Source organism: Armigeres subalbatus, chromosome 2 (assembly GCF_024139115.2).
Source record: "Armigeres subalbatus isolate Guangzhou_Male chromosome 2, GZ_Asu_2, whole genome shotgun sequence".
Lineage (NCBI taxonomy): Eukaryota > Metazoa > Arthropoda > Insecta > Diptera > Culicidae > Armigeres > Armigeres subalbatus.
In genome coordinates, this window is record NC_085140.1 from 22,194,332 (window position 1) to 22,210,214 (window position 15,883).

The window sequence follows — 15,883 nt, forward strand, 5'->3', positions numbered from 1 at the left end:
AACGGAGTCGCACGCGCGATAGGACAGCACAAGCCGTGACGGATAGCTTGTTTGGCAGAACTAGGCCGCACAGCTATGTAGGTTTTATTTTCGCCTGCGCTTAATCAGGCGCAATCAGTATAATGAAAAAATAAATTTCCTTATACTAATTTGCATGCAAACTTGAAACGGCTTTTGCTGAATCAGTTTTGATCCAAATGAGCTCAAATTTTCGGAGGACACTCAGAACATGATACACAGAAAAAACAAACATTGTTTTAATAAGTATTTTGCCTTTTTGATTTAAAAAGCTTTAGATTTTCTTCAATATAAAAGTAGAATTGATTCACGTAAAAGTTATGCATTAACATTAAAAGTGTTTTTCACCTACTTAGATTGTGTATTTAAAAGTTTTTCTTTTCAACAAAAACATTCTAAAATTGTCAAAACACTTATTTCAAATTATTATTTTTTCTGTTCTGACAGTGTCATTTGCTGTGACAATGACAGTGGCATTATCGCTTGCCGGCAGATTTTATGCAGTTTTGATTTTTTGTCATAAATTTATTAACAATTTAGCAACTATACCATTTTAGTGGTGGTGCTGGTGCCTTAGTAAATCCTAACGACACAGGTAAGTAAATAATTATAATATTATACTGCATGATTAATTGTTTAGCATAATGCTTCGTCGATTCATTGTTTGCTAATGTTTTGACATTTTTCTTTTCCAGGGCCATATCTTTTATCATCGGATTTAAAATGCTCTTCAGTTTTGACGAGAAACATCGATATGCAAAATGGTTTCGCAGAAAATATATTCCTGGGCCTTCTGACTTACTTATCGCTTGGAACCGAAAGGTAGGTATTTTTTTTAAAAGTTGCGTGAGAAGCACAAAACGAAGGATATGGAACTATTTTTTCTCATCTTGACAGGCAAAAATTTCTTCTAGATAGTAACGATGTGGACCCCGGATTAGGCGTTGCATAACATGCATAACATCATAATGAACGAAATAAGAACATTTGAAAATAAAAACTAAAACCATTACGATTTATTTATTTAAATTAGAAAAAGATAAAAGGAGGGTTAGGATTAAGAGGTTTGGTTATATGGAAATTTAAACTACATTCTAAATAAAATCAATTCTTTCTTTTGATTTGACAATCCTACAATTTTATTTCGAAAGTTCAAACTTTTAATTTCAAAGCGGCACGCTATTTTTTAACACTGGGCGTAACAAAAGTTTACGTACTTTTATTTTGAACATACGCAACTCTCTACGAAAAAGAACCAACGCAACTTTTTATTTTTACCAACGATATTTTTAATTTTAATAATGATTTTTCTTTCTGTGTACAGAATCAAATGAGCGTAGTGGAGCAAAATCGATTTTTTGAACCACTCTAATATGTAGGTATGACCAACATGAATAATCACATCCCATCGCAGCCGGTTGTATACCAGGAGATCAGCTCAGATCACAATTCGGTGGAGGCAGATGTGGACTCCACGAATAATTCAGCATTAGCTCACTCACTCATGCATCCTGAGCATTTTTGGTGATACATAGGACTAATGTAAAAGATCTCCAACATGAGCGGTTACTCGTCAGATTTCTATCGTCTTCCTGTATTTCTTCATTGAGTTCGTTGGTCTACTTCTGCTGCGATGTTCAACCGTACTGCATTCCAGCACTTGCTTGCAGATTTCGTCTCCACTCTTTCATATCGCCATCAGTGGTACCGATGAAATAATCACCGAGTGCCCTGGCATCGGTTCCGAGAGTGCATTGATTCCAATGTCGACTATTATGCATAATGTGACATACGCGGCATGTCATGGGAGGCTGCAAATATATTGCATGGATGATCTGGATGACCTGATAGGGTTGTAGGTTAAAAGGTCGAAGGACAAATGATCGAAGGTGAAAAGGTCGGAAGGACAATAGGTCGAAGCATCAGAAGATCATAAGGACATGGTCTCAAATACAAAAGGTCGAAAGGACAAAAAGCAGAAATGACACAAGGTCGAAGGGACAAAATGTGGATAGGATAAAAGATCGAAGGGATATATGATTGAAAAAGTGATAATGGAGTAATGCAGCGGTTCTCAACCTTTTTCTTGAGAGGTACCCCTTCGAACTGTTGCATTGATTGAGGTACCCCCTCCCGAAAGTAGGCTTCCACTCCTCTTGAAAAAATAATTCCGAGCCCTTTGAAGCGAAGCTCCTTTCAGCTTTTGAATCTCTTCAAAGTAGGCTTCCGAGCCCCTTGATAGGAGGCTTCCGAGCCCCTTGATAGGAGGCTTCCGAGCCCCTTGATAGGAGGCTTCCGAGCCTCTTGAAAGGAGGCTTCCGAGCCTCTTGAAAGGAGGCTTCCGAGCCTCTTGAAAGGAGGCTTCCGAGCCTCTTGAAAGGAGGCTTCCGAGCCTCTTGAAAGGAGGCTTCCGAGCCTCTTGAAAGGAGGCTTCCGAGCCTCTTGAAAGGAGGCTTCCGAGCCTCTTGAAAGGAGGCTTCCGAGCCTCTTGAAAGGAGGCTTCCGAGCCTCTTGAAAGGAGGCCTCCGCGCCTCTTGAAAGGAGGCTTCCGAGCCTCTTGAAAGGAGGCTTCCGAGCCTCTTGAAAGGAGGCTTCCGAGCCTCTTGAAAGGAGGCTTCCGAGCCTCTTGAAAGGAGGCTTCCGAGCCTCTTGAAAGGAGGCTTCCGAGCCTCTTGAAAGGAGACTTCCACGCTGCTTGGAAGAAGGCCTTCGAGCTGCTTGGAAGAAGGCTTCCAAGAAACGTAGAAAGATGCTCCTAATCCTCTTGCAAAGAAGCTTTAGTAAAAAAAAACCTTCATGTCTCTCAAACAAATGATTCCGAACCTTTAGATCCAAGATTGCATTAAAGGTTTTTAAAATTTGTTCATTCTAAGTTTTGTTCGTTTGAGCTTTTATTCCGCATTCCTTTATACATTGTGCCTGATGTGGAAGGCAGGATTCAATTGGCTTTGATCGCATTACATATTATGTACAATATAAGTTTTTGAAATAAAAAATACACAATTATCAAAACTTTATCAATGAGTTTTGATTGGAATTGTAATACGTCCGCCATTACGCATTTTTGTCCGAGGTACCCCCAAGGGCCAGCGAAGGTACCCCCAGGGGTACATGTACCCCAGGTTGAGAACCGCTGGAGTAATGGACATAACGCATCATAGCTGCATTGCTACGAAATGTGTTGATGCAAAAAAAAAAGCGAACCAGTCAGTGTCCCCTGGTTCGAAAGGCTACAACGCAAGGATGAGTGCTTCTGATTTCAATGATTCGAACGACGCACATTAAAGCCTTTGTTGGAGCAAGTGATTAATTTTAATCGCATTTCAAAGTCGACCTCTAAACCAAAAAATGTAGAAATGCATATATCTACCAAAATACGTTCGGAAATTTCATTAAAAAGGAGACAAAGTGGATAATACAAATAAATAGTTTGTATGTATTGACACATTGCAGCTTCCGACCATTTCACTTTTCTGCATATGAACGTAGTAGCGTATATGCACATATGTAAGTATGCATCCGTGGCATGGTGAACTCCAACACCGACGATTCGCCAAGCGAGGAAGGTGGTAGATTTGGTACAAAACGGTTTTCTCTACTTTTAATTAAAAATTAGCTTCTTTCCCGCGTACGAGAGAGGGGATCTTTATTTTCGGTTCGCCATTCGGCAAGATTTGCTAGATTTATCGACGCAGAATTGGAACGGGAAGCACCAGCTGCCTTTGGATATAAATTGGGTGCTGGCAAAGAGAGCGAATCGATCATCTTCTTTTCTGGTAATGAAAACTCAAACTTCAATTATCGCATTTCCTGGTTCATAGGCACATAGCACTACTTTATGTATACACATATGGATTCGGCTGGCGAAGGCATTTATAGAGACCGGGCATTCGCTCTCAGGTTCTGTTGTTTGTTATTTCACAAGATCGCAGTAGTGAGTAGACCATATGAAATTGCGACCGAGATCAGCAAGATCGGATTGCTTTGACCATCTTCAATCCGGTTAAGCTCCCATTCAAGTAAACAATCCAATGAACTGTGCACCGTACTTGCTGATGGAATGCGGTGATGTTCATAACTCAACCATATCTTTGTCGCGACCTCACACCGTGGCCAGTTTTCCAACTATTTTGGTTGAATCCGGAGATAATTTTGTTGAAATAAGCTCCATTCATATTGATTAAGTAATTGTCTAATCTAGTCATAAGGCTACTTAGTACTTTTCAATTAATTCACTTCTGAGTAGAGTCAAGTAGGTACGCAACAAAAATTTTGAAACAATTTTAGAAGTTTCACCCAATTCCCGCTACAAAGCCCGTCACCCTGCGCCAGGCAAGAGCACTTATTGAAACCAGAATCATGACAAACCGTTCAGCGTCGATTGAAACTGAGCTCGATTTTATTAGCATTGAATGATTTACTTCCATTTCTACTTAGCACCAGTTGTAAACAGTTTCCTACTAGGCCTGCCGATGATACCAACGGACCAACTCAGTGGTTTAAATAAACATTTAAAGTTACTACGCTAATTGCACGGTTTAAGGGTTGAGGTGAGTTCAATTTCAGCGAATACGCATGCAATAACAAACTCGAGTTTCATTTACAAAACAAAACAAAAGAGGCAATAATAATTCGGCACATCTGGACTGGATGTGCCTAACTGCTGGCTGTCGGCGGCGTACGGGTGGATTCACGTGCTGCACTTTCTTTGGCAGACTTGCGTCACTGATGGGTCCGTTTTCGAATTTTCGCGCCAACAAAAGTCATTGATCGGTGAATTTGAAACACATGGGTTGATGAAATTTTTTTGTGACCATATATACCTACCCCTCGCACAATAATGGTGATGTGAAGGTTTTCCACCGGTGTTGTCCAACAATGGCCTTGGAAGGTGAGTCAATTTGTTTCCTAAATATGTTGATTCGAATGGTCAATGTAATTGTCGGTAACCTCTGGTGAGAAGCATTTCGTTGGGGTTTTCAAATGAACTATTTCAAATGGATGTGTCCTTCAATTTTCGTATGGGAAACATATCACTGCTATAAAATGGTTCCATGCAGCTGGACAAAAGTAATATCACGTTGTACTAATTAGATTTTATTATTAGAAGGCACTTCCGCGACATCTGATATTAGTAAACAGGGTTTGAATCCAAAGGAGAATGAAAAAACTCTCACTTATCATGTCTGTATACTCTAGAGTGGGCCACCGTGGTCATTTTTTTCTTCAAATCAATGGTTTTTCGATACCATTTCAAATGTCCCAAACAACTGTGCAGAATTTGGGCCCGATTGGATGCTTTCTCGCTTTCCGCATCGCGCTAGAAGTTTGTATAAAAATTAGTAGGGGAAAATGTGTATTTTTGGATTTTTACTTCTAAGGGTTTCAGTTCATCGTAAACCAAGTAGCATAATGCGTTAAAGTATAACCCTAAGAATGACGAGAACTAAAGTAGTTTTGTTCTAGCGCAGCGATTCTCAACTTTCTTCATGACTCATGACACCTCTTAAAGGGAGGTTTATGAGCTTCTTGAATGAAGGCTTCCGAGCATTTTTAAAGGACGCTTTTGAGCTTTAATAAAGTACGCTTCCGAGCCTCTTGAAATGAGGCTTCAGAACCACTTGAAAGGAGGCTTCCGAGTCTCTTGATAGGAGCCCTCCGGGCCTCTTGAAAGGAGCCTTCCGAGAGAAAGATGGCTTTCGATCGTCTTAAACGAGTTTATTGAAAGGAGGCTTCCGGGCCACATTGAGATGCCTTTTTAAGGGACGCTTCCGAGCCTCTTGAAAAGAGGCTTCCGAGCCTCTTGTAGGGAGCCTTCCAAGTCTCGTCAAAGGAAGCTTCCAAGCCTATTGAAAGGAGGCTTCCGGGCCTTTTAAAACGAGGCTTCCGGACCTCTTGTAAGGAGGATTCCGGGCCTCTTCAAAGGAGGCTTCAGGGCCTCTTGGAAGGAGGCTTCCGGGCCTCTTGGAAGGAGACTTCAGGGCCTCTTGAAAGGAGACTTCCGGGCCTCTTGAAAAGAGGATTCAGGGCCTCTTCAAACGAGGCTTCCAGGCTTTTGGAAAGAAGTCCTTCAAGCCTCTCGAAATGAGGCTTCCGAGCCTCTTGAAATGAGACTTCCAAGCCGAAAGGAGGCCTTCGAGCTGCTTGGAAGTAGGCTTCTTGGAAACAAAGAAGGATGCTTCCAATCTTCTTGTAACGAATCAACTGAGCTTTTAGGAAAAAAAAACTTCATGCCTCTCAAACGGAGGCTTCCGAACCATTGAATTCTAGATTTTAGTTCAGAAGCATATTTTCAACATATTCTTCAACATTTTTATTTTATTTTTAGGACAGGAGGTTTGCGCAGGCTCTATAAGCCGCCTGGAAAACCAATAATTACGAACAATATAAGAGATAAAGCGACTCGATATAATCGGCAAGGACCTAGGCGACGAATAAAGGATCACGATTGGAAGGTTGCGACAGGATGTTCTACGATGAATTACATCCCCGGAACTTCGACGTCGTGGCGCTGCAGGAGATTTGCTGGACAGGACAGAAAGTGTGGAAAAGCGGGCATCGAGCGGCTACTTTCTACCAAAGCTGTGGCACCACCAACGAGCTGGGAACCGGCTTCATAGTGCTGGGTAAGATGCGCCAACGCGTGATTGGGGCCAGCCAATCAACGCAAGGATGTGCAATAGACTGATTCAAATTTTGACTTTTTCGCTCCCCTATGCTTAAACGATGACATTTGATGTTTTATTAACCCTCCTAAATTTTTAGCTAATTTGGATGTAACTAGACTGAGCACGCGCAGTTTGAAGTTTGTATGGAAATTACTATAGGAATTGCCACATAAGTGAAAAACTGTTCCGTGTTGCGACCCATTAACTATTCAAATGTAATCGACACGATGCTTTCATAGAATGCTTCCTAAGCGAGAGGCCAGTTGTTGTTGCGAAGCGATTTGACTTTTGTAAGCAAAGTTATTAATGAAACAAAAATGCTCATTATTGATATTGATGTTATTCTTTTACGTGTTAAATTGAATTTACCACGATTCAGTATTTCTCTAATAACTTATCTTGCAAGCATAGAATCGTTTCGCAACAAAGACGATCAGTTTCATTGCAAAATTTTCTATATTGGCAACATATTTATATGTTTTTAGAGCCTAATGAGCAACGTTGCGGAACGGTTTTCCACAAAAGTGACTGTTTTCATAGTAATTTTCATACAAACTTGAAACTGCGCGTGCTCAGTCTAGTTACATCCAAATTAGCTAAAAATTTAGGAGGATTAATAAAACATCAAATGTCATCGTTTAAGCATAGGGGAGCGAAAAAGTCAAAATTTGAATCACTCTAATGTGCAAGCTGAGGATTAAAGGCCGTTTCTTCAACTATAGCATCATCAACGTGCACTGCCCACACGAAGGGAGACCCGACGACGAGAAAGAAGCGTTCTACGCACAGCTGGAGCAGACATACAGGGGTTAGGCAAAATGATTGAGATAGGCGAAATTTGGCCCAAATTCAAATCCTTATAACTTTTTGAAAAATTGATGAAATTGGACAAAACCGGAAGCATTCGACGGGAAATTTAGTCAAGATTTAGGAACATGTGCGGTCACGAATACTAGCCACCGGACACCGGAGATGTTCCGGATTTTCGGAGGCCATGTCAAAAACACATTTTTTTCTGCCGCTCGTATTTTTGTGTAGTTTGAAGTTACATCGATAAACACTATTTTCCTAGAAATTAGATCTTATTGAAAATTGAATGCGGGCTGTTGCGCTAAGATCCGTTGAAAAATATCCGAGATATGGCCATTTCAGTGAACTTGGTTCCGGATACTATGGTCAATTATGTATATCCTTCCAATCACGTATATATTATCCGGTACCATATCAATATTGGTATCAAACTTCAAGATTTTTCATGGAGATGCTTCAGGAAGCATATGCAGGACGATCAGTTGCCCTGACCACTCTGTAGTAGGTTTCAGGTGCCCCGGAGGAAGTGGCCAATTTGAAAAACGTTCAGAACCCTATCAATATGGGTATCAAACTTCAAGATTTTTCATGGAGATGCTTCAGGAAGCATATTTAGAACGATCAGCTGCCCTGACCACTCTGTAGTAGGTTCCAGGTGCCCCGGGGGAAGTGGCCAATTTGAAAAACGTTCAGAGCCCTATCAATATGGGTATCAAACTTCAAGATTTTTCATGAAGATGCTTCAGGAAGCATATTCAGGATGGTCAGTTGCTCTAACCACTCTGTAGTAGGTTCCAGGTACCCCGGGGAAAGTGGCCAATTTGAAAAACGTTCAGAACCCTATCAATGTGGGTATCAAACTTCAAGATTTTTCATGGAGATGCTTCAGGAAGCATAGTCAGGACGATCAGTTGCCCTGACCACTTTGTGGTAGGTTCCAGAAGCCCTGGGGAAGTGGCCAATTTGAAAAACGTTCAGAACCATATCAATATGGGTATCAAACTTCAAGATTTTTCATGAAGATGCTTTAGGAAGCATATTCAGGATGGTCAGTTGCTCTAACCACTCTGTAGTAGGTTCCAGGTGCCCCGGGGGAAGTGGCCAATTTGAAAAACGTTCAGAACCCTATCAATGTGGGTATCAAACTTCAAGATTTTTCATGGAGATGCTTCAGGAAGCATATTCAGGACGATCAGTTGCCCTGACCACTCTGAGGTAGGTTCCAGGTGCCCCGAGGAAGTGGCCAATTTGAAAAACGTTCAGAACCATATCAATATGGGTATCAATATGGGTTTTTCATGGAGATGCTTCAGGAAGCATAGTCAGGACGATCAGTTGCCCTGACCACTCTGTGGTAGGTTGCAGTTGCCCCGGGGAAGTGGCCAATTTGGAAAACGTTCAAAACCATATCAATATGGGTATCAAACTTCAAGAATTTTCATGAAGATGCTTTAGGAAGCATATTCAGGATGATCAGTTGCTCTTACCACTCTGTAGTAGGTTCAAGGTGCCCCGGGGGAAATGGCCAATTTGAAAAACGTTCAGAACCCTATCAATATGGGTATCAAACCTCAAGATTTTTCGAGGTGCTACTTTTAAATGCATTTTAAAACCAGCAGCTGTCATGACCACTCTGTAGTAGGTGCCAGGTGTCCTGGGGAAGTGGCCAATTTGCAAAATGTTCGAAACTGTATCAAAATGAGTATCAAAGTTCAAGGTAGGTTTTCATGGAGATGCTTTTGGACTCTCCTGTCGAATAGAGTTCGCCGCAGCACGAAGTTGACCATCTACAAAACGCTCATTAGACTGGTTTGCCTCTATGGCCACGAAAGTTGGATGTTGCTGCCGAAGGATCAACGCGCCCTTGGAGTTTCGAATGGAAGGTGTTGCGGACTATTTATGGTGGGGTGCAGATGGAAGACAATGGAGGTAGTGATGGAGGTCAATGAACCACGAGTTGTAACTGTTAGGAGAACCACCCACACGGTACAATTTTGGCGGTTACGATAGGCCGGGCAAGAAGCCAAGATGTCAGACGATAACCCGATTGAGATGATGCTTCGATAATAATCCGACCGGAACAAGAAGAAGAGGTGTGCAGCGGTCACGGTGGATCGACCAAGTGGAACGCGACCTGCGGATCTTTCGCAAAAATGAAAAACAGACGTCATATTCAGGATTTGTCATCATATCAACAAACACCTTGTCTTCCAAAATAATTTGATAATCGGCAGGCTTCACTTTGCCCTTAAGTGCCATAATAGGACCATGGCCATGTCAAGATATAGCACCCCAAACAATTGCTAAGTCATGCTTGCGACCTGCTGCCATTGATGGCAGGCCATCTTACACTTGGTCGATCCACCGTGACCGCTATTCGACAGGAGAGTCCAAAAGCATCTCCATGAAAAACCTTGAACTTTGATAATGAGTATTGAGTATTTGATATGGTTTCAAACATTTTGCAAATTGGCCACTTCCCCAAGACACTTGGAACCTACTACAGGGCAACTGGTCATGACAGCTGCTGGTTCTAAAATGCATTAAGAAGTATCACCTCGAAAAATCTTGAAGTTTGATACCCATATTGATAGGGTTCTGAACGTTTTTCAAATTGGCCACTTCCCCCGGGGCACCTTGAACCCACTACAGAGTGGTCAGGGCAATTGATCATCCTGAATATACTTCCTGAAGCATCTTCATGAAAAATCTTGAAGTTTGATACCCATATTGATAGGGTTCTGAACGTTTTTCAAATTGGCCACTTCCCCCGGGGCACCTGGAACCTACTACAGAGTGGTCAGGGCAACTGATCGTCCTGAATATGCTTTCTGAAGCATCTCCATGAAAAATCTTGAAGTTTGATACCCATATTGATAGGGTTCTGAACGTTTTTCAAATTGGCCACTTCCCCCGGGGCACCTGGAACCTACTACAGAGTGGTCAGGGAAACTGATCGTCCTGAATATGCTTCCTGAAGCATCTTCATGAAAAATCTTGAAGTTTGATACCCATATTGATAGGGTGCTGAACGTGTTTCAAATTGGCCACTTCCCCCGGGGCACCTGGAACCTACTACTGAGTGGTGAGGGCAGCTGATCGTCCTGAATATGCTTCCTGAAGCATCTCCATGAAAAATCTTGAAGTTTGATACCCATATTGATAGGGTTCTGAACGTTTTTCAAATTGGCCACTTCCCCCGGGGCACCTGGAACCTACCACAGAGTGGTCAGGGCAACTGATCGTCCTGAATATGCTTCCTGAAGCATCTCCAAGAAAAATCTTGAAGTTTGATACCCATATTGATAGGGTTCTGAACGTTTTTCAAATTGGCCACTTCCCCCGGGGCACCTGGAACCTACTACAGAGTGGTCAGGGCAACTGATCGTCCTGCATATGCTTCCTGAAGCATCTCCATGAAAAATCTTGAAGTTTGATACCCATATTGATAGGGTTCTGAACGTTTTTCAAATTGGCCACTTCCCCCGGGGCACCTGGAACCTACTACAGAGTGGTCAGGGCAACTGATCGTCCTGCATATGCTTCCTGAAGCATCTCCATGAAAAATCTTGAAGTTTGATACCAATATTGATATGGTACCGGATAATATATACGTGATTGGAAGGATATACATAATTGACCATAGTATCCGGAACCAAGTTCACTGAAATGGCCATATCTCGGATATTTTTCAACGGATCTTAGCGCAACAGCCCGCATTCAATTTTCAATAAGATCTAGTTTCTAGGAAAATAGTGTTTATCGATGTAACTTCAAACCACACAAAAATACGAGCGGCAGAAAAAATGTGGTTTTGACATGGCCTCCGAAAATCCGGAACATCTCCGGTGTCCGGTGGCTAGTATTCGTGACCGCACATGTTCTAAATCTTGACTAAATTTCCCGTCGAATGCTTCCGGTTTTGTCCAATTTCATCAATTTTTCAAAAAGTTATAAGGATTTGAATTTGGGCCAAATTTTGCCTATCTCAATCATTTTGCCTAACCCCTGTACGATGGATGCCCACTGCGGGACGTCAAAATCGTCATCGGTGACATGAACGCACAGGTAGGAAGGGAGGAAATGTATAGACCGCTCATCGGACCGGATAGTCTGTACACCGTATCGAATGACAACGGCCAACGATGAATAAACTTCGCAGCCTCCCGCGGAATGGTAGTCCGAAGCATCTTCTTTCCCCGCAAAAACATCCACAAGGCCACATGGAGATCACCTAACCAAGAAACGGAAAACCAAATCGACCACGTTCTAATCGACGGTAAATTCATCTCCGACATCACGAACGTCCGCACTTACCGCAGTGCGAATATTGAATCCGACCACTACCTCGTTGCAGTATGCCTGCGCTCAAAACTCTCGACGGTGTACAACACGCGTCGAAGTCGGACGCCGCGGCTTATTGGGCGGCTACAAGACGGTAGACTAGCCCAAGAATACGCGTAACAGCTGGAAGTGGCACTCCCAACGGAAGAGCAGCTCGGCGCAGCGTCTCTTGAAGATGGCTGAAGAGATATTCGATCCGCCATTGGTAGCACCGCAACCGCTGCACTTGGCACGGTGCCCCCGGATCAGTGAAACGACTGGTATGACGGCGAATGTGAGCAGTTAGTAGAAGAGAAGAATGCAGCATGGGCGAGATTGCTGTAACAGCGCACGAGGGCGAACGAGGCACGATATAAACAGGGGCGGAACAGACAAAACTCGATTTTCCGGAGGAAAAAGCGTCAGCAGGAAGATCGAGACAGTGAAGAGACGGAGCAACTGTACCGCGCTAATAACACACGAAAGTTCTATGAGAAGTTAAATCGTTCACGTAAGGACCACGTGCCACAACCTGATATGTGTAAGGACATAAACGGGAACCTTCTTACGAACGAGCGTGAGGTGATCCAAAGGTGGCGGCAGCACTACGAAGAGCACCTGAATGGCGATGAGGCAGACGAAGATGGCGGTATGGTGATGGACCTGGGGCAACGCGCGCAGGGCATAATTCTACCGGCTCCGGATCTCCAGGAAATCCAGGAGGAGATTGGCCGGCTGAAGAACAACAAAGTCCCTGGGGTTGACCAACTACCAGGAGAGCTATTTAAACACGGTGGTGAGGCACTGGCTAGAGCGCTGCACTGGGTCATTACCAAGATTTGGGAGGAGGAAGTTTTGTCGCAGGAGTGGATGGAAGGTGTCGTGTGTCCTATCTACAAAAAGGGCGATAAGCTGGATTGTAGCAACTACTGTGCAATCACATTGCTGAACGCCGCCTACAAGGTACTCTCCCAAATTTTATGCCGTCGACTAGCACCAATGGCAAGAGAGTTCGTGGGGCAGTACCAGGCGGGTTTTATGGGCGAACGCTCCACCACGGACCAGGTGTTCGCCATTCGCCAAGTACTGCAGAAATGCCGCGAATACAACGTGCCCACACATCATCTATTTATCGACTTCAAAGCCGCATATGATACAATCGATCGGGACCAGCTATGGCAGCTAATGTACGAACACGGATTTCCGGATAAACTGACTCGGTTGATCAAAGCGATGATGGATCGGGTGATGTGCGTGTTCGAGTTTCAGGGGCATACTCGAGTCTTTTCGAAACCCGCAGAGGGTTACGGCAAGGTGATGGCCTTTCGTGTCTGCTATTCAACATCGCTTTGGAAGGGGTAATACGAAGTCCGTCCAGCTATTTGGCTTCACCGACGACATAGATATTATGGCACGTAACTTTGAGAAGATGGAGGAAGCCTACATCAGACTGAAGAGGGAAGCCAAGCGGATCGAACTAGTCATCAACACGTCGAAGACGAAGTACATGATAGGAAGAGGTTCAAGAGAAGACAATGTGAGCCACCCATCGCGAGTTTACATCGGTGGTGACGAAATCGAGGTGGTAGAAGAATTTGTGTACTTGGGCTCACTGGTGACTGCCGAAAATGACACCAGCAGAGAAATTCGGAGACGCATAGTGGCTGGAAATCGTACATACTTTGGATTAAGCAAGACGCTCCGATCGAATAGAGTTCGCCGCCGTACCAAACTGACAATCTACAAAACGCTCATTAGACCGGTAGTCCTCTACGGACACGAGACCTGGACGATGCTCGTGGAGGACCAACGCGCACTTGGAGTTTTTGAAAGGAAAGTGCTGCGTACCAGCTATGGTGGGGTGCAGATGGCGGACGGTACGTGGAGGAGGCGAATGAACCACGAGTTGCATCAGCTGTTGGGAGAACCATCCATCGTTCACACCGCGAAAATCGGACGACTGCGGTGGGCCGGGCACGTAGCCAGAATGTCGAACAGTAATCCGGTGAAAATGGTTCTCGACAACGATCCGACGGGAACAAGAAGGCGAGGTGCACAGCGAGCAAGGTGGATCGATCAGGTGGAGGACGACTTGCGGACCCTCCGCAGACTGCGTGGTTGGCGAAGTGCAGCCTTGAACCGAGCTGAATGGAGAAGTCTTTTATGTGCAGCACAGGCCACTCCGGCCTTAGTCTGATGATAAATAAATAAACGTAAATCACTCATAAATGTTGCAATGAAACTGATCGTCTTTGTTGCGAAACGATTCTATGCTTGCAAGATAAGTTGTTAGAGAAATACTGAATCGAGGTAAATTCAATTTAAAACGTGAAAGAATAACATGAGTAATTCTCGCTGAAACCGGGCCACTATTTACACGAGGTTCTTAAAAATGCCTAAATTTATATTCTTTCGAAAGCTTTCGGCAAGTATATTAAGGATCCGAGTTAAATTCTCCAGAAAGATGAACCCCTCGTTAGTTATACACGAAATCATTTTAATGGACCCCTCGATTTTTGTCAATTCTCGATTCACCAAAACTATCATAACTCCAACATTTCTCAACCGATCGTAGAGATCAGCATATTGTTCATTCTAAGCCAAATATGTTTCAAAAATGAAAAGCATATCTACTACAGTATTTTATTTGAAGGGCTAAAAAGTTTTGAGCATAACGGAGCCGTTTTCAACTTATTGTATTAAATAATTCAAGAATTTTGGTATTGGTAAATCGTACATAACTTTTGATAGAAAACCTGGCGAACCTGGCGAAAAAATAGTTTTCAAAAAGAAATCCAAGATGGCGGCCAAATTCAATGTGGCTGCTTCTATTTCTGATAGTTTTAGTGAGTCAAGAATTGACAAAAATCGAGGGGTACATTAAAATGATTTCGTGTATAACTAACGAGGGGTGCATTACTCACATCAATATCAATAATGAGCATTTTTGTTTCATTAATAACTTTGCTTACAAAAGTCAAATCGCTTCGCAAGAACAACTGGCCTCTCGTTTAGGAAGTATTCTATGAAAGCATCGTGTCGATTACATTTGAATAGTTAATGGGTCGCAATACGGAACAGTTTTTCACTTATGAGGCAATTCCTATCCAGCTTTCCACGCTCGGTAATGGCGGCTTGTCGGTGTGCAAAAATCAATCGGTCGCTGTACTGTTTGACACTAGCTGGAGGAAAACTCACTGCCGAAAAGGCCTTTTTTCCCTTCCCCTCACCCAGGAACGCCAGTGGGCTTTCCTCCAGCTAGTGTCAAACAGTACAGTGACTAATTGATTTTTACGCACCGATAAGCCGCCATTACCGAGCGTGGAAAGCTGGATAGTAATTTCCATACAAACTTCAAACTGCGTGTGCTCAGTCTAGTTACATCCAAATTAGCTAAAAATTAAGGAGGGTTAATAAAACATCAAATGTCATCGGTCAAGCATAGAGGAGCGAAAAAGCGAAGACGGCTAATAACAAGACACACAGCTGTCAAATTCTTGCATATACAGTGTAAACATCATGTACACTTGCGCCCCCCAACGACTCCCAGTAATATTAACATGATTGTGTGCGTGATAAACTCAAGCTATATCATGTGTTCGTTTCCGTTTGATGCAAGGAGAAACGTCAAGGCCATTTCTTTTTGCATTGAACATTCCGAACCACGAGCGGTTGCTTTCCGGAAAAATATCTTTTGCATGGATGGTAGCGAACGCTATTTGCGATGATCCGGTGCAACGGTAAATCGACAAAATTGAATGGAAACCGACACAACAATTTGGATGCGAACTTTATTAATTATAGGTGAGATAAACCGTCCGGTATCGTAAAGTCAGAAAGGAACCTATAGGTAAACCTATAGAAAACCTATAGAAAAAAATAATGCAAAGCACTATAAACCAACTAATTTTGTCCCTATTTGATTTGATTATTTTCCGCTATTTACAAAAGAGGACAATGTCGATTACCATCAAGTGCATGAGCTTCTTATATGTGAATAAATTATGAAAACCTGGGGGGTATGCTGAGAATTATTTGACTTATTTGAATTTATTATCCACTGG

At 43.0% G+C, this 15,883-nt stretch overlaps 1 long non-coding RNA gene across 1 annotated transcript; it reads left to right on the plus strand.

Annotated features, from left to right (window-relative positions):
• The first annotated feature begins 412 nt into the window (after positions 1–412).
• On the plus strand, positions 413–1,029 carry LOC134214120 (uncharacterized). The gene is made up of 3 exons (XR_009979667.1): positions 413–613; positions 714–840; positions 916–1,029. It is a non-coding gene; the product is annotated as an uncharacterized LOC134214120 (long non-coding RNA).
• Positions 1,030–15,883: the final 14,854 nt, after the last annotated feature.